Genomic DNA, 24924 nt, shown 5'->3' with positions numbered 1-24924 from the left:
ATCTAACCAGCACCAAAACGTCTGTCCCACAAGACCACAAAGATAATGGCATTTGGGGGACACAATACATTCAAACCGGCACATTCCACCCCCTGGACCCCAAAAAATGACATTATCTTTCCAAATACAAAATACATTCATTTCATCACAATATCACAAAAACTTAAACCATTTCAGTAACAAAAGTTAAGTACAAAATCCCATCAAAATCAAATATAGGCGTGGTCAGTCCTAAGGCATACTTTTCCTTTAGCTTGGATCTGTGGACTTAGAACAAGTTATATGCTTCCAATATACAAAGGAGGGACATTCATAGGATAAACATTTCCATTGCCATAAGGAGAAAGAGTAAGGAAAACAGGGTTAACAGGACCAAAACAGTTCCTAAAACCTGCAGGACAAACTCCATTAGATTTCAAAGTCTGAGAGTCATTTACAGAACAACGTAGCGTCCTTGGGGCTTGAGAGAGCGGGAGCCTAACCCTTCCTAAGGGCCTTTTCGGCAGCCCTTTCCTCTCCAAATGCTTAGGTGAGTGCTCCAACATACCCACACATTGGGGAGACCACCTTCTCGGCCCCACCCTCCTCAAAGATCGGGGCAGCTCCCGGATTCCCTTCCATCTCCGGGGTACACGCTCAACCCGTTCAGAACAGTGTGGTGGCAGCCAGGCTCTCCCCAATTCCCTGGGAATGTGCTCCAACCTCTTTGGGACCTGAGGTGGCAAAACTCTTCCAGAGCATCGAGGCGGAAAGCCCGTCCTCAACCTCCAGGGCAAACTCACCCTTTCCATGCATGTGGGCTGCTCCGCTCTCCCAGCCCAAGACCTCTTGACTCCAGACCTCAACCTCCATGGCTCTGTCTTTGAAGAAATTTTTCCTTCAGTTTGTTCCTTGACTGTCTCCTCCAGTCCAGACTGGCAACGGCTCTGTCTATAAAGTTCTCGCAAAAATTCTGTTGGCTTTGCATGAAGCACACAGGGGTCAAAGCCATCAGACAATAGGAGTTTCCACAAATCCTTTCTGGATAATTCCATCTCCAATCTCGGCTTGTACTGAAATGGCGGCTGGGTTCCATGTTTGGTTACATCCTCATGTTGGGCTATAGCTTCTGGGATTCCACCCCCTGAAAGCTCGTAATTTTCCAAGCCATCAGCTTCTGGTTTCTTTGAACCCAAGAGTTCAGTTCTAAGTTTATCTCTCTCCGCTCGCATTTTACTATAAGCTGCAAGGAGAAGCCAGGATACGTCCTCCACACGTAGTCTGGAGATCTCCTCAGCTAAGTATTCCAGGTTGTTGCTTCCAGATTCTTCCTTCCATCTGACACCAGGACTCAATTTTGCCAAATTCTCTGCCACTTTAAAACAAGGATCGCCTTTCTGCCAGTTAACAACAAAACGTCCATCATTTCTGTTCAAGACCTCATCAGAAGTATCTTTAGAGTCCATATTTCCACAAACAGTCTCTTTAAAGCAGTTTTGGCCTTTTCTATCAAGCTCCTCACAATTCTTCCAGAAACTCCCCATTATCCATTTAAAAAGCCTTTCCAACATGTTTGGTATTTGCAAACTCAGCAGCAAAGCACCCCACTTCTCTGGTATATCTGTCCTAGTTTGCTAATGCTGCGGAATGCAAAACACCAGAGATGGATTGGCTTTTATAAAAAGGGGGTTTATTTGGCTATACAGTTACAGTCTTAAGGCCATAAAGTGTCCAAGGTAACACATCAATAATCGGGTACCTTCACTGGAGGATGGCAAATAGCATCTGGAAAACCTCTGTTAGCTGGGAAGGCACATGGCTGGCGTCTGCTCCAAAGTTCTGGTTTCAAAATGGCTTCTCCCAGGACATTCCTCTCTAGCAAGCTTGCTCCTCTTCAAATCGTCACTCACAGCTGCACTCCGTTCAGTCTCTTTGAGTCAGCACATTTATATGGCTCCACTGATCAAAGCCCACCCTGAATGGGTGGGGTCACACCTCCATGGGAGTATCCCACCAAAGTCACCACCCACAGCTGGGTGGGGCACATTCCAAGCAAATCTAACCAGCACCAAAACGTCTGTCCCACAAGACCACAAAGATAATGGCATTTGGGGGACACAATACATTCAAACCGGCACAGCCAATGACACCTGGAAAACTTCTGTTACCTGGGAAGACATGTGGCTGGTGTCTGCTCCAAGTTCTGGTTTCAAAATGGCTTTCTCCCAGGATGTTCCTCTCTAGGCTGCAGTTCCTCAAAAATGTCACTCTTAGTTACTCTTGGGGCATTTTCTCTCTTAGCTTCTCTGGAGCAAAAGTCTGCTTTCAATGGCCATCTTCAAACTGTCTCTCATCTGTAGGTCCTTTCTCAGTTCCTGTGCATTCTTCAAAGTGTCCCTCTTGGCTGTAGCAAGTTTGCTCCTTCTGTCTGAGCTTATATAGTGCTCCAGTAATCAAGGCCCACCCTGAATGGGCAGGGCCATGCCTCCACGGAAATTATCACATCATAGTTATCACCTACAGTTGGGTGGGTCATATCTCCATGGAAACACTCAAAGGATTCCAACCTAATCAGCACTAAAACATCTGTCCCACAAGAATGCATCAAAGAACATGCTTTTTTCTGGGGGACAAAAGGCATTCAAAATGGCACATTCCACCCCCGGACCCCGGAAGAACATATTCTTTCCAATACAAAATACATTCATCCCATCACAATATCACAGAAACTTAAATCATTTCACTAACAACAGTTACGTACAAGATTCCATCAAAATCAATTACAGGTGTGGTTGGTCCTAAGGCATAATTCTCCTTTAGCTGTGGATCTGTGAACTTAGAACAAGTTATGTGCTTCCAATATACAAAGGAGGGGCATTCATAGGATAAACATTCCCATTGCCATAAGGAGAAAGAGTAAGGAAAACAGGGCTAACAGGACCAAAACAGTTCCTAAAACCTGCAGGACAAACTCCATTAGAGTTCAAAATCTGAGAGTCATTAACAGAATGACATTGCATCCTCAGGGCTTGAGAGAATGGGAGTCTAACCCTTCCTAAGGGCCTTTGCAGCAGCCCTTTTCTCTCCAAATGCTGGGGTGAGTGTTCAAACATATTCACACATTAGGGAGTCAACTTTCTTGGCCCCACCCTCCTCAAACATTGGGGCAGCACCTGGATTCCCTTCCATCTCTGGGGCACACGCTCAACCCCTTCAGAACAGTAGGGTGGCAGCCAGGCTCTTCCCAATTCCCTGGGAATGTTCTCCATATTCTTTGGGGTTTGTAGTGGCAGAACTTTTCCTGAGCATCATGGCAGAAGGCCCTCCTTTGACCTCTGGGGCAAACTCACCCTTTCCATGCTTGTGGGCCACTATGCTCTGACAGCCGGAGACCACTTGACTCTGGAACCCAACCTCCATGGCTCTGTCTTTGAAGAAATTTTTCCTTTGATTTGTTCCCTGTCTGTCTCCTCCAGTCCAGACCAGCAATGGCTCTGTCTATAAAGATCTCACAAAAATTCTGTTGGCTTCTCATGAAGCACACAGGGGTCAAAGCTGTCAGACAATAAGACCTTCCACAAATCCTTTCTGCTTAACTCCATCTCCAATCTTGGCTTGTACTGAAATGGCAGTTGGGTTCCCTGTTTGAGTAAATCCTCATGTTGGGCTATAGCTTCTGGGATTACACCCCCTGAAAGCCCATAATCTTCTGAGCCATCAGCTTCTGGTTTCTTTGAACCCAAGAGTTCTGTTCTAAGTTTATCTCTCTCCACTCACATTTTACTATAAGCTGCAAAGAGAAGCCAGGGCACATCCTCCACAGGTAGCCTGGAGATCTCCTCAGCTAAGTATTCCAGGCTGTCATTTTCAAATTTTTCCTTCCATCTGACACCAGGACTCAATTTTGCTAAATTCTCTGCCACTTTAAGACAAGGATCACCTTGCTTCCAGTTCGCAACAACACATTCATCATTTCTGTTCAAGGCCTCATCAGAAGTATCTTTAGAGTCCATATTTCCACAGTCTCTTCAAAGCAGTTTAGGCCTTTTCTATCAAGCTCCTCAAAATCCTTCCAGAATCTTCCCCTTATCCATCTAAAAAGCCATTTCAACATGTTTGGTATTTACAAACTCAGCAGCAAAAGCACCCCACTTCTCTGGTACCAAAATCTGTTCTAGTTTGCTAATGCTGCTGGCAGGCAAAACACAAGAGATGAATTGGCTTTTATAAAGGGGGCTTATTTGGTTGCACAGTTACAGACTTAAGGCCATAGAGTGTCCAAGGTAACACATCAACAATTGGGTACCTTTACTGGAGGATGGCCAATGCTGTCTGGAAAACCTCTGTTAGCTGGGAAGGCACGTGGCTGGTGTCTGCTCCAAAGTACTGGGTTCAAAATGGCTTTCTCCCAGTACGTTCCTCTCTAGGCTGCACTTCCTCAAAGATGTCATTCTTAGCTGCTCTTGGGGTGTTTGTCCTCCCTTAGCTTCTCCAGAGCAAGAGTCTGCCTTCAACAGCCATCTTCAAACTGTTTCTCATCTACAGCTACCCTCTCAGCTTCTGTGCAATCTTCAAAGTGTCCCTCTTGGCTGTAGCTCCTTTTCAAAATGTCACCCTCAGCTGCATTGAGTTCCTTCTATTTGTCAGCTCATTTATATGGCTCCAGTGATTTAGTTCAGACCCACCCTGAATGGGTGGGGCAACACCTCCATGGAAATTATCCAGAGTCATCACCCACAGTTGGGTGGGTCACATCTCCATGGAAACACTCAAAGGATTCCAACCTAATCAGCACTAAAACATCTGCCCCACAAGATTGCATCAAAGAACATGGCTTTTTTCTGGGGTACAAAGTATATTCAAGCTGGCACAGAGGGAAATTTATAGTTCTATTTGTATACATCAAAAAGCAAGAGTGAGAAACTAACCAGGGTGTGCCCTGCTCAGGTTTGGACCCCTTAACTGCAGAGCAGTGCTCCCAACCACACTCTGAATTACTGTAACCTCCCTGTCTGGATTAGGGCCCTAGAGATGATTGTTGAGGTGGTTTTAAAACAAAGTTAATGGGGGGGCAGTGAAAGATGGTGGAGTGGTGTGTCGAGTCTATTTACTCCTCTAGGGCAGCTGGTAAATAGTAGAGCTGTATGGAATAGCCACGTCAGGGACTTCTGTGACCAGTCATACATCATACACAAGTGTGGAACAGGTGGAATGGCTGGGATCACAGTAAAAAACTGTAAGTTTCCCAGGCCAGGGGACTGATGCCCCTCCCTATCCAGGCATGACAGAGTTTCTTGGAGATGGTTCCCTGAGGGAAAAGGAAACTCTCTGCTGGGAACAAGGAGGGGGCTCAACCCTGCACCAACTGCAGAATTAATTAATGAATTCAGACTGCTAAATAAAAGTGCCAAGCACAGATAAACCAGGAGCCAGCACCAAAGGAGCCAGGAGGAATCCATGCAGCAGAGAGGAGGTGGGCTGACAACAACAAAAAAAGAGAGACTTTTAGAGTTGGATGTGTTCAGAATACTGGAAAAGGGTGGGGATCCAAGAAAAAGGGGCACAAAGAGATGGGTACTAAATTAGACTCTGGCTTCCAAACCCAGGGATCTGGGGTTCAGCTCTGAAAAGGATTTTGTTTTGTTTCATACTCTCTGACTCGTTGTCTTTTTACTTTTCAAAAGCCCATTAGAGCTCCTGCTATGGCACTGCCATGGTCAAGGGCAGAATTAAGAATTAAGGTTTTCTGAGAGTAACTATTCAGGTGAAAGAGATAATAGCTTAGGGCTTATCTTTAAATAGCCCATACCTGGATTGAGAAAACTTGGGGACTGGGGAAAGATCTTCAAAAGGGTTTTCTTTCTTTTTTCTTTTTTTCCCTTTCTTTCTTTTTTTTTTTTTTTGGAAATGACTATTCTAAGTAGCTCATTACAGAAAGACTCAGATATTTGCAATTGGCCCCTGGACCCTGGCAAGTGTGGAGCTAAGATAGGTCTGACAAAGCACTGAGTCCAGTGGGAGAGATAATTCCCTAAAAGGCATAACTTCCCCAAGACAAGGTGGGCAGGGCTCAGCTCAAGTGGTTGACCACCCTCAGAGAATTCATACACCAGAGGCTGGAAAACAGAAGCCTGCTTGAGTCAGCAATGCCCCTGGCAGGGACAGGATCTGAAGAGACCTGTGTCACCTCTTTAGAGTGGTGGGGAACTGTGGGCTAACAAGTGCCACCTGCTGTACAGGAGAGGAAAACCACAGAGTCTAGAGGCTTCACAGGAGGGTCTGACAATCTGTGGGGTCTCATTCTCAGGGAAACTTCATATCCTCTTCATGAGATGTGGGCCTCTATGGACTGGGAAAATCTGACTGGGTTTGATCATATCTGGGGAGACCCTCTCACAAAAAGGTTACATAGAGGCAGGACAAAAACCAAAAAAATAAGAGATGAAAAATTCTGACAAACTAAACAGAAGCTAGGTTAGAGGTCTAGAATAAGTTGAACTGCACACCAAAGAACAGCTAAAGAACAAAGCCAACCAACAAGAAAACCCTAGTTAAAAGAGGGAAAACAAACTACAGAATAAATGACTCAAGAAAATCAGATGCCAAGACAGCTAAAAATAATGAGCCATACTAGGAAACAAGAAAATATGGACCAGCCTAAGGAACAAATTTACACTTCATCTGGGATACAGGAATAGAAACAACTGATTAATAATCAAACAAATCACCTAAACAAATTCAAAACTCAAATCAATGAACTGAGGGAAGATACGGCAAAAGAGATGAAGGATATAAACATGAGGAAGAACTCAAAAGATTGAAAAAACAAATGGCAGAACTTATGGGAATGAAAGGCACAAATAGAAGACATGGAAAACACAATGGAGAATTACAAACCCAGATTTAAAGAGGAAGAAGAAAGGATAACTGAACTAGAAGACAGAACATCTGAAATCCTATGCACAAAGGAACAGACAGAGAAAAGAATGGAAAAAATACAAGCAGGCACTTAGGGAAGTGAATGACAACATCAAAAGCAGCAATATACATGTTATGGGTGTTCCAGAAGGAGAAGAGAAGGGAAAAGGGGAAGAAATAATAATAGAAGAAATAACCACTGAAAATTTCCCAACTCTTATCAAAGGCATAAAATTAGAGATTCAAGAAGTGGAGCATACCCCAAAATAATAGATCCCAATAGACCTACCCCAAGACACTACTGATCAGATGGTCCAATGTTAAAGACAAAGAGAGAATTCTGAAAGCAGCAGAAGAAAAGAGAACCATCACAAACAAGGGAAGCTCAATACGACTATGTACATATTTTTCCACAGAAACCATGGAGGCAAAAAGGGAGTGGTATGATATATACAAGATACTGAAAGAGAAAAACTGCCAACCAAGAATTCTATATCCAGCAAAACTGTCTTTAAAAAATGAGAGAAAGATTAAAATATTTTGAGACAAACAGACACTGAGAGAATTTGTGAATAAGAGGCTGGCCATTCAAGAAATACTAAAGGGAGTGCTACAGGCTGATAAGGAAAAGATGGGAGAGAGATGTTTGGAGAAGAGTGGAAATGAAGACAGGAGAGAGAGGGAAAAGTAAGATATGACATAGAAAATCCAAAAGACAAAATGGTAGAAAAAAGTACTGCCTTATTAGTAATAACACTAAATGTTAATGGATTAAACTCCCCAATAAAAAGACATAGACTGGTAGAATGGATTAAAAAACAAAACACATCTATATGCTGTCTAAGTAACTCGCTTTAGACACAAGGACAAAAATAGGCTGAAAGTGAAATGTTGGAAAAAGATATTTCACACAATCAACAACCAGAAAAAAGCAAGAGTAGCTATATTAATATTAGATAAATTAGACTTCAATTGTAAAACAATTAACAGAGACAAAGAAGGACACTATATTAATAAAAGGGACAAATCAAGAAAACATAACAATCATAAATATTTATGCACTGAGCCAGATTGATGCAAAATACATAAGGCAAATGCTGACAACACTGAAGGGAGAAGCAGATACCTCTACAACAATAGCTGAAGAGTTCAATACACTGCTCCCATCAATAGATAGGTTATCTAGACAGAGGATCAAAAAAGGAACAGAGATGTTGAAATGTATGATAAATGAACTAGAATTGACAGACATTTATAAAACACTACACCCCACAACAGCAGAATACACAGTCTTCTCAAGTGCTCATGGATCATTCTGAATCATAGACTGAATTTTGGGTCACAAAGCAAGTCCCAACAAATTTTAAAAAATTGATATTATAAAAACCACCTTCTAGGATCATAATGGAAAGAACTTGGAAAGCCATAAAAGGCAGAAGGTTGGAAATTTCACAAAGATATGGAGGCTAAATAACACACTCTTAGACAACCAGTGGGTAAAGGAAGAAATTAAAAGAGAAATGAGCAAATACCTCAAGGCAAATGAAAATGAAAACACAACATATCAAAACTTATGGGATGCAACAAAGGTGGTGCTGGGAGGGAAATTTATTGCCCTAAATGCCTATATTAAAAGAGAAGAAAGAGAAAAAATATTGAGGAATTAACTGTTCACCAGGAGGAAGTAGTGCAAGAACAGCAAACTAACCCCAAAGCAAACAGAAGGAAAGAAATAACAAAGACCAGAGCAGAAATAAATGCAACTGAGAACAGGAAAACAATAGAGAGAAACAACAAAACCAGAAGCTGGTTCTTTGTGAAAAATCAATAAAATCAATGGACCCTTAGCTAAGCTAACCACAACAACAACAAAAAAGAGTGGATGCAAATAAACATTCAGAAGTGGGAAAGGGGACATAACTACTCACCCTGCAGAAACAAAGAGAGGTTACTACAGGCAACTATATGCTAATAAACTAGACAACTTAGATGAAATTGACATCTTCCTAGAAAATATGGACAGCCAAAACTGGCTCCAGAATAGGTTACATCAACAAACCAAACACATGTAAAGAGATTGAGTCAGTCATCAAAAAGTTCCCAAAAAGGAAAAGTCCAGGACCAGATGGCTTCATATGTGAATTTTACCAAGCATTCAACAAAGAATGAATACCAATCCTGCTCAAACACTTCAAAAATATTGAAGTGGAGGGAAAGCTACCTAACAGATTCTATGAAGCCAACGATGCCCTAATACCAAAGTCAGACAAAGGTACTACAAAAAAAGAAAATTGCAGACCAATCTCTAATGAATATAGATGCAAATATCCTCAAAAACATACTTGCAGGAGAGGAGCTAAGATGGCGGCATAGAGAGGAGTGGAAGACTGTTAGTTACCCCTGGAACAATTCATAAATGACCAAAAAACTAGTAAATAACCTGGAATAACTGCGGGGAGAAAAACATGACTGTCCACTCATCATCCACCAACCTGAATTGGGAGGAATGCCCGAGATCACGGCATAAAATCTGTAAGTAAAACTGTGTATCCACGCTGAGAGCCGAGAGCCAAGAGGCCCTCCCTCATGGAAGCCTCGCAGTGCTAGAAAGCAGCACTCTCTCAGCCTAGCTCCAACTGGGGTTTTAATGTTAACTGCTCAATACACACAGTGAATACTCAACAAGCAGACAGAGGCTTTTGGTGACAACTGACCTTGGGAAAGTCAGGGGATATATCTGTCTCAGGATGGGGAGCCCAGAGGATCAGGTGCTGTCTCTGGCTGATGAGTGAACCTGGGAGCTTTTCTGTCCCTTTCTCTCTCTGTGGAGGAAACCTCGGCCATTTTCAGCCTGCAGCACTTTGCAGTAGAGACAGCCTCAGCCATTTTAAAAACACTTTGATCAGCAGAGTCAGAGAAACAAAGAACTTATTGATATGCAGATGACCTCTCTGGAGGGGGCATAGCTTACCAAGAGGAAAGGGATGGGCCCAGCTCTACTGCCTGCCTTTCTGGAACCAGACCCCAAAGCCTGGGGGAGGAGACCCACAGGCCACACCCTCCTACACAGGGAGTGACAGGCTGACAGGTGCACCTGCAGGGCAGAAAAGCACAGGTGTATCGTGACCTCAGCCTGTTCTCATCTGGGAAAACCTGATTGGGATGGCCTAGGAGTTCAGATGCCTAGACAACAGAAAACTACAACCCACACTAAGAAAAACAAAGCTATGGCCCAGTCAAAGGAACAAATGTACACTTCAACTGAGATACAGGAATTTAAACAACTAATGCTAAATCAATTCTAAAAGTTTAGAGAATATTTCACAAAAGAGATAGAGGCTGTAAAGAAAACACTGGGCATACATAAAGCAGAAATCAAAAGTTCAAAAAAGAACTAGTAGAATCTATGGAAATGACAGGCACAACACAAGAGATGAAAGACACAATGGAAACATACAACAGCAGATCTCAAGAGGCAGAAGAAAACACTCAAGAACTGGAGAACAAAACACCTGAAAGCCCATACGCAAAGGAGCAGATGGAGAAAAAAATGAAAAAATATGAGCAACGTCTCTGGAAAATTAAAGATGAAACAAAGTACAAGAATTTATGTATCACTGGTGTCCCAGAAGGAGAAGAGAAGGGAAAAGGGGAAGAGGCAATAATAGAGGAAATAATCAATGAAAATTTCCCATCTCTTATGAAGGACATAAAATTACAGATCCAAGAAGCACAGTGTACTCCAAACAGAATAGATCTGAATAGGCCTATGCCAAGACACTTAATAATCGATTATCAAATGTCAAAGACAAAGAGAGAATCCTGGAAGTAGCAAGAGAAAAACAATCTATCACATACAAAGGAAACTTAATAAGACTATGTGCGGATCTCTCAGCAGAAACCATGGAGGCAAGAAGGAAGTGGTGTGATATATTTAAGATACTGAAAGAGAAAAACCACCAACCAAGAATCCTATATCCAGCAAAGCTGTCCTTCAAATATGAGGGAGAGCTCAAAATATTTTCTGACAAACAGACAATGAGAGACTTTGTGAACAAGACACCCACCCTACAGGAAATACTAAAGGGAGCACTACAGAGTGATAGGAGAAGACAGGAGTGCATGGTTTGGAACACAATTTTGAGAGATGGTAGCACAGCAATGTAAGTACACTGAACAAAGATAACTATGAATATGGTTGAGAGAGGAAGGTTGGGAGCATGTGAGACACCAGAAGAAAGGAGAAAAGATAAAGACTGGGACTGTGTAACTTGGTGAAATCTAGAGTGTTCAACAATTGTGATAAAATGTACAAATATGTTCTTTTATGAGAGAGAAGAAGCGAATGTCAACCTTGCATGGTGTTAAAAATGGGGAGGCATTGGGGGAAGGATGCAATCAATGTAAACTAGAGACTGTAACTAACAGAATCCTTGTATTATGCTTCCTTTAATGTAACAAAGGCAATATACCAAGGTAAATGCAGATAAGAGGGGGGGATAGGGAAGGCATGTTAGACACTTGACATTGGTGGTATTGTCTGACTCTTTACTCTACTTTGATTTAAGGTTACTTTTCCTTTTGCTACTTCCTAGCTGTCATTTTTTCATCTTTCTTTTGTCTCTCTACCTTCTTTGACTCTCCCTCCTGCCTTGTGGAAGAAATGTAGATGCCCTTATATAGATAGTGGTGAAAGTGGTGAACACATAAATATGTGACCATACAGAGAACCATTGATTGTTTACTTAGGATGGAATCTATGGTGTGTGAACAAAACCATCTTAAAAAAAATGGGTTGATGACAAAACCTCAAGGGCAATATACTGAGTGAAATGAGCCAGACACATAAGGACAAATATTGCAGGGTCTCACTGATAAGAACTAATTATAATATGTAAACTCATAGACATGAAATATAAGGTACCAAGATATAGGATGAAGCTTAAGAGTGGGGAGTGGTTGCTTAGTATGAGCAGAATGTTCAACTAGGATGAACTTAAATGTTTGGAAATGAACAGAGGTGTCGGTAGCAAGATGTGAGAATAACTGACAGTGCCGAATGGTGTGTGAATGAGGTGGAAAGGGGAAGCTCAGAGTCATATATGTCACCAGAAGGAAAGTTGGAGATCAAAAGATGGGAATGTATAAAACTGAATCCTATGGTGGGCAATATCCATGATCAACTGTACAAATATTAGAAAACTCTTCCATGAACCAGAGCAAATGTATGACAATACAACTAGAAGTTAATAATAGAGGGGCATATAGGGAAGAAATATATACCTATTGCAAACTATATACTACAGTTAGTAGTATTTCAACATTCTTTCATAAACAGTAACAAATGTACTATACCAACACTATGAGTCAACAATTGAGGGGGGGTGGTTAGGGATATGGGAGGATTCGAGTTTCCTTTCCTTTTTTTTTTTTTCTTCTTTTTTCATCTCTCACTTTATTTCTTGCCTGGGGTAATGAGAAGGTTCCAAAAATTGAACAAAAATTAAGTGCAGTAATGGATGCACAGCTGTATGAGGGTACCAGGGGCAACTGATTGTACACTTTGGATCTTTGGATAATTGTATGGTATCTGAATAACCCCAATAAAAATTTCAAAAAAAGATACTTGCAAATTGTGTCCAGCAGAACATTAAAATAATTATACACCACAAACAAGTGGGATTTATTCCAGGTATTCAAGGCTGGTTCAACACAAAGAAATCAATCAATGTAATACACCACATTAATAAATCAATGTGGAAGAACCACATGATCATCTCAATCTATGAGGAAATGGCATTTGACAAAATTCTGCATCATTTCTTGATGAAAACATTTCAAAGCTTAGAAACAGAAGGTAACTTTCTCAATATGATTAAGGCAGTATAAGAAAAACCCAGAAGTAACATCATACTGATTGGGGAAAGACTGAAAGCTTTCCCTTTAAGTTCAAGAACAAGACATGGATGTCCAACATCACCATTGTTATTTAACATTGTGGTGAAAGTTCCAGCTAGAGCAATTAGGAAGGAAAAAGAAATAAAAGGCATCCAAAGTGGAGAAGAAGTATAACTTTCACTGTTTGCAGATGGCATGATCCTATGAAAATTGAGAAAAATCTACAGCAAAACTAGTAGAGCTAATCAGGGAATGCAGCAAAGTGGCAGGCTACAATATCAACATGCAAAAATCAATAGTGTTCCTTTACAAAAGTAATGAGCAACAGGTGGAATAAATCAAGAAGAAAATTCCATTTACAATATTGCAGCCAAAAGAAGCAAGTATTTAGGAACAAACGTAACCAAGGATACAAAAGTCCTATACAGAGAAAACTACAAGAAACTGCTAAAAGAAAGCAAACTGTACCTAAGAAAATGGAAGAACATACCACGTTCATGGATTAGAAAATTAAATATTGCTAAGATGTCAATTCTACCTAAATTGATTTGTAGATTCAATGCAATAACAATTAAAATCCCAACAACTTACTCTGCAGAAACAGAAAAACCAACAACCAAATTTATTTGGAAGGGCAGCATTCCATGAATAGCCAAAGATACCTTGAGAAAGAGGAACCAAGTGGGAGGTCTCACACTACTTGACTTTAAAGAATACTAAAACACTACAGTGGTCAAAACAGCATGGTACTGGCATAAGGATAGATATACTAACCAATGGAATTGAACTGAGTGTTCAGACATAGATCTTCTCATCTAAGGACACTTGATCTTTGATAAGGTAGTCAAGCCAAAGCAACTGGGATAGAGCAGCTTCTTCAATAAATGGTGTTTGAAGAATTGATTATCCATATCCAAAACAATAAAAAAGGACTCCTATCTGACACCTTATACAAAAATTTACTTGAAATGGAGCAAAGACTTCAACATTGTCACTAATACCATAAGTGTTATCTTATCTTAAGGATCTAGTGATAGGAGGTGGTTTCCTAGACCTTACACCCAAAAAATGAGCAATCAAAGAAGAAATAGATAAATTGGATCTCCTCAAAGTTAAACATTTTTGTACATCAAAGGACTTTGTCAGAAAAGTAAAAAGGCAGCCTATGCAATGGGAGACAATATTTGGAAACCACATACCAGATAAGGGTTTAATACCCAGAATATAAAAAGACATCCTAAAACAACCACAGAATGACAACACAATTAAAAAATGGGCAAAAGACATGGATAGACACTTTTCTGAAGAGGAAATACAAATGGCTCAAAAACATATGAAAATATGCTCAACTTCATTGGCTATTAGGAAATGTAAATTAAAACCACAATGAGATACCAATGAATGGCCATTATCAATAAAAGAGAAAATTACAAGTGCTAAAGGGGATGTGGAGAAAGAGGAACACTTATTCACTCTTGGTGCAAATGTAGAATAGAGCAGCCACTCTGCAGGGCAGTGTGGTGGTTTCTCAGGAAGCTAAGTATAGAACTGCCATACAATCCAGCAATTCCATTACTAGGTATATACTCAGAGGAACTGAAGGCTAAGACACAAATGGACATTTGTAAACCAATGTTTATAGGAGCATTATTCATGATTTCTAAGAGATGGAAAGAGCCCCAATGCCCATCAATGGATGAGTGGATAAACAAACTGTGGTATATACCCATGATGAAATATTATGCAGGGGTAAAACAGAACAAAATCATGGAACATATACTAACTTGGATGAACATTGAGAATGATATGTTGAGTGAACATAGCCTGAAACAAAGAGACAAATACTGTATGGTCTCACTAATATGAGCTAATATTAATGAGCAATTTTTGAGAGTCAAAAGCTGAGAACACATATCAGGAAATAGAAAAAGGGAAGAGATCAGGCATTTGATGCTGGAGGCGTATAGAATGTTCAACAGGACTGATTGCATAGGTCCAGAAATGGATAGCATAATACTGTGTGATGGTAGCATAATATTGTAAGTACACTGAACAAAGAGGAGTGTTGGAAGAAGCTGCTAGGGGAAAGTATGACATGAGAAGGAAAGATAAAAGATAAAGATGGGGACTGTATAACTTAGTGAAACCTAAAGTGGTCAATGATGGTGACTAAACGTACAAATATAAAAATGTTGTCACGTGGGAGAACAAATGAATGTCAACCTCGCAATGTGTTGAAAAAGGGATGGTATTGGGGAAAAATATAATCAAAGCAAACTGGAGCCTGTGATTAACAGTAACATTGCAGTATGCTTCCATTTAATGTAACAAAGGCAATATACCAAAGCAAAATGTCTATGAGAGGGGGATATAAGGGAGGGGTATGGGATTCTTGGTAGTGATGTTGTTTTCTGACATTATTATTATATTGTATTGCATGGTATTTTAATTTTTTATCTTTTTATCATTCTTTAAAAATATTTTGGAAATAATGAATATGTTCAAGTGCTGATTGTGGTGATGAATGCACAACTATATGACATTCTGAACAATTGATTGTTCATGGTGGATGATTCTATGGTATGTGAATATATCTCTACAAAATTGCAGGAAAAATATAAACAGAGGGATACAAGTCCTGAAGAAAGCATGGAGAAAGTGATTTACCCATTTACTGTTAGTGGGGAAGTAGAATGGTGTAGCTTATCTGGAGAACAGTGTGGTGGTTCCATAAGAAGCTATTTATGTAGGTGCCATAAGGTCCTGCAATGTCATTATGGGTATATAATCAGATCTGAGAGCAGGGACATGAATGGACATTTGCACATTGGTGTTTATGGTGACAGCACTCACAATTTGCAATGGATGGAGGTGGCCTAATGGTACATAGAATTATGAACAGAATGGTGAACTGTGGTGTATGCATAGAATACAATGTTGAGCAGCTGCAAGAAGGAATGAAGCTGTGAGACATGCAACTAGGTGAATGAGTGTTGGGGACAGAATTTTGAGTGAAGTACACAAGAAACAAAAAGAGAAACATTATAATGTCTCACTAATATAGACTAACTATATTGTGTAAACTCTGAGAATTGAATATTATTGTACAGCTTATCGGGGAATTCTTATTGTAACATTCCCTAGATTGTAAGCTCTTACAGCAGTCACATCTATTCCTGAGTTGTAATGGTTATCTCTAAATTATGAGATGCTGAGCTCTTTGTTTATAACCTGGTTGGTCTCTTGAACTTTGGATGTCTGTGTGACACCTGAGACTCAGAGCTAGAGCTCAGCCAATAAGAATATCAGCATTAACACATACACCAATTGTTAAAAAAACTTCAAAAGATTTCAGACCTCAATTAGAGATATGACTAAAGCTGATCTGGTAGTACTAAGACAAATCAGGCCAAAGGGGAAAGAAAATATTGACTGTGTTTTAAAACATCATCTTCTGTGTGAGACCAAAAGAAGAGATGTTTATTTGGTCCAGGATATATATTTTCTGCAGCACACTAAATAATCTCACTTGCACAGTCAGTTTATTAAAATGCCATAATTACATGGAACTTTGAATAGAAGTGAGATCTGGTAGATTTGTACAGGTTAGTGTGAAATTCCAATACATCCCAAAGTAATTTGGGCAGAGAATTAGGATATATTTGCAGGGACCCCTGGGGAACTGGCGGAAAATGTGGCAATGTTGAACATCCCCACCTGGGTTATTGCTGATATTCTCACAAACATTTAAGACTAACAATTTGGTAGGATGAGCCTTCTATCTTGGGGCTTTCCCTTTTGAATCTTGTTGCTGCAAAGGAGAGGCTGAGCCTACTTAAAATTGTACCTAACAGTTTCCCCCAGAGAACCCCATTGTTGCTCAGTTGTGGCCCTCTCTTTCTAAGCCACTCAGCAGGTGAACTCACTGCCCTCCCCCTATATAGGACATGACTCTGAGGTATAAATCTCTCTGGAAATGCGAGATATGACTCCCAGGTATGAGCCTGGACCTGGCATCATGGGATTGAGAAAATCTTCTTTACCAAAATGGGGAAGTGAAATGAAACAAAATAAAGATTCAGTTGCTGAGAGATTTCAAATGGAGTCAAGATGTCACTCTGGAGGGCATTCTTATACACCATCTAGATATCCCTTTTTAGTTTTCAGTGTATTGGAATAGCTAGAAGGAAATACCTGAAGCTGTCAAACTGCAACCCTGTGGCATTGATTCTTGAAGGTGATTGCAAAACTTTGTGGTTTACATGTTGTTACTTTGTGATTGTGAGGACCTTGTGGCTCACCCTCCCTCTGTCCAGTGTATGGACAGATGAGTAGAAAAATGGGGACAAAATCCAAATGAAAATAGGGTGGGATTGCAGACATGGAATGTTTTGTGTGTTCCTTTTTACTTTTAATTTTATTATAATTTTTGGAGTAAGGAAAATGTTTAAGTGTTGATTCTGATGATGAGTACACAACTATGTGATGACACTGTGAATGGTTGATTGTACACAGTGGATGATTGTACAGTATGTGAATGTATCTCAATAAAATTGTATTAAAAATAAAAAATTAAAAAATTAAAAATACCTACAGGTGGGGGGAGGTGTTGGAGTTCTCTGTATGAGTCTTGTATTATTTTGAAACTGTCCTCTAAGCTTGAATTTATTTCAGTATAAAAATTAAAACAAAACAAAGCAAAAACAAAACCATCCATGGGATGAATGGATAAACAATATGTGGGTGTGCAAAAACAATGGAATATTGTTTATAAATAAAAAGGAATTAAGTTGATACATGCTATGGACATGGATAAAACTTGAAAACTTATATGAAGTGAAAGAAGCCAGTTACAAAAGGACAAATACTGTATACTTCCACTTATATGAACTGTTCAGAATAAGAAAATCTATAGATACTGAAAGTAGATTAGTTGGGTGCCAGGGGCTGGGAGAGTTGAGGGGAACATAACCAGGGACTGCTATTACATAGGGGTTTCTTTTTCTGATGATGAAAATATTCTAAAATAAGATAGTGGTGATAGTTGCACAACTGTGAGTATACTAATACCTATGCATTGTACACTTCAAAAAGGTGAGTTTTATGGGATGGGAATTATATCTCAATAAAGATCTGATTAAAAGAAAGCAAGAAAGAGCTAAACCAAAGACCTAAGTGAAAAACTGAAGAAGCTAGAGAATAATTAGCAAACTAACTGTAGAGCAAGTAGAACAAAAGAAATAACAGAGAATAAAGCCAAAATAAATGAGCTTGAGAACAAGAAAACAATAGAGAGAATAAAGTAAACCAAAAGTTGGTTCTTTGAGAAGTACAAGATCGACAGACTTTTAGCTAGACTGACAAAGTCAAAAAGAAAGAAGACAAAATTAATAGAATCATAAATGAGAGCAGGATAATTAATATGGATTCCAAAAAAAATAAAAAAATCATAAGAGGATACTATGAACAATTGTATGCCAACAGGCTAGACAATCTAGAAGAAATGGACAATTTCCTAGAAAAACATGAACAACATAGACTAACCCAAGAAAAAATAGAAGACCTCAACAAACCAGTCACAAGCAAAGGGATCCAATCAGTCATCAAAAAGCTTCCTATAAATAAAAGCCCAGGGCCAGATGGCTTCACAGGGGAATCCTACCAAACTTATGAGGAAGAAATGACATCATTCCTACTCAAACTCTTTCAAAAAGTTGAAGAAAATGGATCACTACTTAACTCATTTTATGAAGCCAACATCAATGTGATACCAAAACCAAAGGTGCTGCAAGAAAGAAAAATTACAGGCTAATCCCTCTAATGAACAGAGATGCAAAAATTCTCAGGGAAATAATTGCAAATCAAATCCAAATGCACATTAAAAGAATTAGACATCATGACCAAATGGGGTTCATTCCTAGCATGGAAGGGTGGTTCAACATAAAAAACATCAATTAATGTAATACAACACATTAAAAAATCAAATGGAAAAACAAATTATCATCTCAATAGATGCAGAAAAAGCATTTGAAAAACTCTTCATCCCTTTTTGATAAAAGCACTTAAAAGGCAGGCATTGAAGGAACCTTCCTCAATATGAGGAAGGGCATGTATGAAAAAGCCACAGCCAGCATAGTACAGTACACAACAGTGAGATGGAAAGTTTTCCCCTAAGATAGGAAACAGAAAGATGCCCACTGTCACCACTATTATTCAACATTGTGCTAGAAGTTCTAGCTGGAGCAATTCACAAAACTAAAGCAGTAAACAGTAACCATATTGGAAAGGACAAAGTAAAACTGTCATTATGTTCAGATAATATAATCTTATTTTTGGAATATACTGATGTATTAGTTAGGGTTCTCTAGGGAAACAGAATCAACAAGAGATATCTATAAATAGAAGATTTTATAAAAGTGTCTCATGCAACTGTGGGGATGCACAAGACCAAATTCCATAGGGCAGGCAGCAAGATGGCAACTCCAATGAACGTGTTTGATGAACTCCTCAGGAACAAACTGGCAACATTGCTGAACTCCTCAGGAAATGCTTCTCTGGTTAACAGAAGAAGTGAACGTCCTCTATCTGTCTTGCTTAAAAGTCTTCAACTGATTGGATTAAATCAAGTTATTGAATTCACTCATTGTGGAAGACAAGCCTTTTGTTGATGTAATCAGTCTCAGCTGCAGCCAATCAACTGATGATTTAATAAACCAGCCATCTGGTTTATTAACCAGCCACAAATGTCCTTGCAGTAACAGTTAGGCCAGTGCTTGCTTGACCAGACACCTGGACACCACCACCTGGCCAAGATGACACATGAACCTAACCATCACAGTCCACCCCTTGTCAATTTGGCAGTTATACACATCACCTTAAACCATACTTTATCTCTAAGTAGAGAGCAATAACAGACATATATTTCACCTAACAATACTCAGCTGTACTGTGTACAATAGGAAATGCACTAAATCTCTCCAGAATAGGGTGCAAGTCCTTGAGTGACATTGACTCTTAAACCTGATTTACTTTAACTTAAATACTGCAAAATGAACAATACAGCTTATGTCATATGATAAGGGGATAACATAGAGAAGAAAACCAAGATATTTGCTTTACAGACAAATACAAACAAACATACTCATAGGAAAACAAGGAGGAAATATTCATTCCATTATAGTCCTCACTTCTGTAACTGGTCACATGGTCATAGTTCATATTTGTCACTACCTTCTTCTATTATGCATTCCATGTTCCCTTTACCATCAGCAAGTACTTCAGCTGGCCATGGTTCTTGGCCTGGTGGGGAGACCCAAACCTTCATTCCTGAAGTTTCTTAGCCAGTGGTAGTCCTGTCTGGACTGAGATGTTGCAATCACAGGGCAGGGTAGTACTAAGAGATGCCCAAGGGGATCTCCTGTATTCCAGGAAAACTCTTCTTTACCCCCATTGTGTAGTTGCAGTGCTATTTTCCCTCGATAGTGAGGATCAATCATCACAGCCAGTACAGTAATTCCCTTCCTTGCCTGTTGACTCAGAGGCATAAGAAGCCCAAAGTGTCCAGGTGGCAGTCTTAACTTCCAGTTCAATGGAATTATTGTTGTGTTTCTTGTTGGAAGCACTCCTCCTTTTGTAACTAAGACTTGTAAACCAGCAGAGCTTAAGCTTGCAGACAAATGCAGCAAAAATTTTCCAAGTGTATCACTAAGAGTGATAGTAGTGCCACTCCTGTTTCCACTCATTGATTCCTGGACCCATGAATCCTGGCTTTGGGAGAAACAGCACCATAGACTGGATGCTGATTGAAAGCATACACAGCCTCCTGGAGAACACTGCTTCAGCCCTGCAAGGTACTGCCACCTAGTTGGTGCCATAATTGAGTCTTCAACAGGCCATTCTATCATTCTATCAACACAGCTGCCTCTGGATGATGGGAAATATGGTAAGACCAGAGAATTCCATGAGCATGTGCCCATTCCCTCACTTGCTGTGAAGTGAGTTCCGTGGTCAGAAGCAATGCTGTGTAGAATACCATGATGGTGGATAAGGCATTCCGTAAGTCCAAGAATGGTAGTTTTGGCAGAAGCATTGCATGCAGGGAAGACAAGCCCATATCTGGAGTATGTATCTATTTCAGTGAGAAAAAAATCGCTGCCCCTTCCATGATGGAAGTGGTCCAATATAATCAACCAGCCACCAGGTAGCAGGCTGATGACCTTGGGGAATGCTGCCATATTGGGGACTGAGTGTGGGTCTCTGGTGCTGGCAGATTGGGCACTCAGCAGTGGTTGTGGCCAGGTCAGCCTTCGTGAGTGGAAGTCCATGTTGCTGAGCCCATGCATAACCTCCATCCCTAATATCATAACAACTTTGTTCATGAGCCCACTGGGCAATGACAGGAGTGGCTGGGGAAAGAGGCTGCCTGGTATCCACCAAATGGGTCATTTTATCCACTTGATTATTAAAATTTTCTTCTGCTGAGTCACCCTCTGGTGAGCACTCACATGGGGCACAAATATCTTCAAGTTTTTTGCCGACTCACAAGGTATATCCACATATATCTTCCCAGACTTCTTTGTCACCAATTTTCCAATCCTGTTCCTTCCAAGTCCCTGACCATCCAGCCAAACCATTAGCAACAGCCCATGAATCAGTATACAAATGCACCTCTGGCCAGTTCTCCTTCCAAGCAAAGTGAAAAACCATGTGCACTGCTCAAAGTTCTGCCCACTGGGAGGATTTCCCCTCACCACTGTCCTTCAGAGATATCCCAGAAAGAGGCTGCAGTGCTGCAGCTGTCCACTTTTGGGTGGTGCCTGCATATCATGCAGAACCATCTGTAAACCAGGCCCGAGTTTTCTCTTCCTCAGTCAGCTGATTATAAGGATCTCCCTAAGACGCCATAGCTGTGGGCTGGGAAAGGGAAGTTAAGGTGGCAGGAGTGGGGGCCATGGGCATTTGGGCCACTTCCTCATGTAACTTACTTGTGCCTTAGGACCTTCTTGAGCTCTATCTCATATATACCATTTCCATTTTAATGTGGAGTGCTTCTGTGCATGTCCAACTTTATGTCTTGCTGGCTTGGACAACACTCAGCTCATGGTAGGTAACTGAGGTCTCATGGTAACTTGGTGGCCCATGCTTAAGAATTCTGTCTCTACTGAGGCCCAATAGCAGGCCAAAAGCTGTTTCTCAAATGGAGAGTAGTTATCTGCAGAGGATGGTAAGGCTTTACTCCAAAATCCTGAGGGCCTGTGTTCTGATTCTCCTATAGGAGCCTGCCAAAGGCTCCAAACAGCATCTCTATTTGCCACTGACACTTCCAGCACCATTGGATCAGCTGGATAATATGGTTCAAGTGACAGAGCAGCTTGCACAGCAGCCTGGACCTGTCACAAAGCCTCATCTTGTTCTGGTCCCCTTCAAAACTAGAAGCATTTCTGGTCACTTGGTAAATGGGCTGGAAGTAGCAAAACCAAATGAGGAATATGTTGTCTCCAAAATCCAAAGAGGTTAAGTGTTGTGCCTCATTTTTGGTCATGGGAAGGGCCAGATGCAACAGATTATCCTTCACCTTAGAAGGGGTATCTTGATATGCCCCACACCACTGGACACCTAGAAATTTTACTGAGGTGGAAGATCCCTGTATTTTTGTTGGATTTATCTCCCATCCTCTGACATGCAAATACCTTACCAACAAATCTAGAATAGTTGCTACTTCTTGCTCACTAGGTCCAATCAACATAGTATCAACAATATAATGGACCAGTGTGATGATTTCTGGGGGAGAGAAATGATTAAGATCCCTTTGGATATTATTATGATACACAGATGGAGAGTTGATATACCCCTGAGGTAGCACAGTGAAGGTATACTGCTTGGCTTGTGAGCTGAATGCAAACTGTTTCTGGTGGTCCTTACTAACAGCTATTGAGGGAAAAGCATTTGCCAGGTAAATAGCTGCATACCAGGTACCAGGGAATGTGTTGATTTGCTCAAGCAATGATACCACATCTGGAACAGCAGCTGCAATTGGAGTCACCACCTGGTTAAGCTTATGATAATCCACTGTCATCCTCCAAGACCCATCTGTTTTCTGCACAAGCCAAATAGGAGAGTTGAACGGGGACATGGTGGGAATCACCACCCCTGCATCCTTCAAGTCATTGAGATTGGCATTAATCCATGCAATCCCTCCAAGAGTCCAGTATTGCTTCTGGTTTACTATTTTGCTAGGCAGGGGCAGTTCTAGCAGTTTCTGCTTGGCCTTTCCCACCATAATAGCCCTCACACCATGAGTCAGGGAACCAATGTGAGGATTCTGCCAATTGCTGAGTATGTCTATCCCAATTATGATTCCGGAACTGGGGAAATAAACACAGAATGGGCCCCAGGGACACACTGGACCCACTGTGAGATGGACTTGAGCTAAAACTCCATCATTCACCTGACCTTCATGACCCCCAACTCTGGTGGACCAGAGTGACATTTCAGTTCTCCTGGAATTAATGTCATTTCCGAACCAGTGTCTAATAATCCCCAAAATATCTGTTCATTTCCTTTTCCCTAATGCACAGTTACCTGGTAAAAGGCCATCAGCCCCCCCTGGGGAAGGCTGAGAGGATAATTAACAATATAAATTTTTGGCAGTGTAACAGGGTCCTTCCCCAAGGGTACCTGGCCTTCCCCTCATTCAAGGGGCTCTGGATCTTTAAACTGTCTCAAGTCTGGGAATTGATTAAGGGGCCATGACTCTTGTTTCTGTAATTCAATTAGACTTTTGTTCACTTGACCTAGAAATCTTCTGATTATACAGATGAAGCAAGAATTTAGTAGACTGCTGAGCTATTTTACTGCTAGGTACTCTATGATCTACTAGCCAACACCATAAGTTTCTGTGAGTCACATTATTTTGACTGCTGCCTTGAGCCTGTTTTCCATTATGGTAGCCACACCCACCTTGTCTTTGATGATTAACTACTGCCACATGGCTTCTGCCAACTCAGGATCCAATTATCCCCATTGTGTTTAAGGATTCCAGCTCAGTGACAGCATTTCTGACAGCAATATCTGACCTGCAGAGAAGGGCAACTACAGAGCTCTTCAGAGATGATAGAGCTAGTCTCACAAATTTATTCCTCACAGTCCTGGTAAAAGCCGGGTCCTCTGGAAATTCCAGGGGTGTGAGAGCATGTCTTCCATGATAAATCCACTTGAACATTCCAAATCTCTAAGCCTTTGAATCCCCTCCTCTACATTATACCAGGGAACTTCTGGCATTTTAACCTCTGGTAGTGTCAGTCACCTTTTGATCCATGTTTCAGCCAACCACCCAAACTGTTAATGCCATTTCTAATCCCTCAAGTTACAACACTGAATGCAGAATGTCTTCTTAGTGAGCCCATATCAGTAAACTCAGCCTGATCCAACTTTATGTTCCTTCCACCATTATCCCACACCCTTAATATCCATTCCCACACATAATTCTGTCTGTATAAGTTGGAAAATTTATAAGTGCTTTTGGAATATAGCATACTTCCTCATGCATCACACTTTGTACCTCACCCTTTGAGGCTTGTTGGGACTTTAGTCTCGTTATTGATCTTGAAGCAAAGACTGGTGGTGGTGGTGAGTCATGAAAAGAATTAGAAGTATCCCTCAAACCATTTACCTCAGGACATTCTATTGCAGTTTCATGTGGTGAAACAGCATTAATCTCTCCAGACAGAGGAGTGAGGGCTGCTTCTTCAGTGAAGGTGATTACAGGTTTAGCAGGCACTGAAGGATTAATCTCTTTAGAGGGAGGTTGGAAGGCAGGCTCCTCAGGGCAGACTGGAGATTGGGAAGCTGTTTCCCCAATGCAAGCTGGAGGTTGGGTAGCTCTCCCCTCTGGAAAGACTGGAGGTGGGGGGGCTATTTCCTGAGGACAGACCACTACAGGTACATCTAGCACAGACTGAGCAGAATCCAGGGTTCCAATGCCCTCACTGCCATTATTACCAATCCATATGTCCCCATACCAAGTTTCAGGATCCCATCCTTTTCCAATCAATGCCTTTACTTTAACAGCTGCGAGGTTGGGATTTTAGTTTACATTGTAAATCTGCTACTTGAATAATAAGACTCTGC

The sequence above is a fragment of the Choloepus didactylus genome, chromosome X (genome assembly GCF_015220235.1).
Source record: "Choloepus didactylus isolate mChoDid1 chromosome X, mChoDid1.pri, whole genome shotgun sequence".
Lineage (NCBI taxonomy): Eukaryota > Metazoa > Chordata > Mammalia > Pilosa > Megalonychidae > Choloepus > Choloepus didactylus.
The sequence above is the reverse complement of the archived record's forward strand: the minus strand, read 5'-3'. Positions refer to the sequence as shown.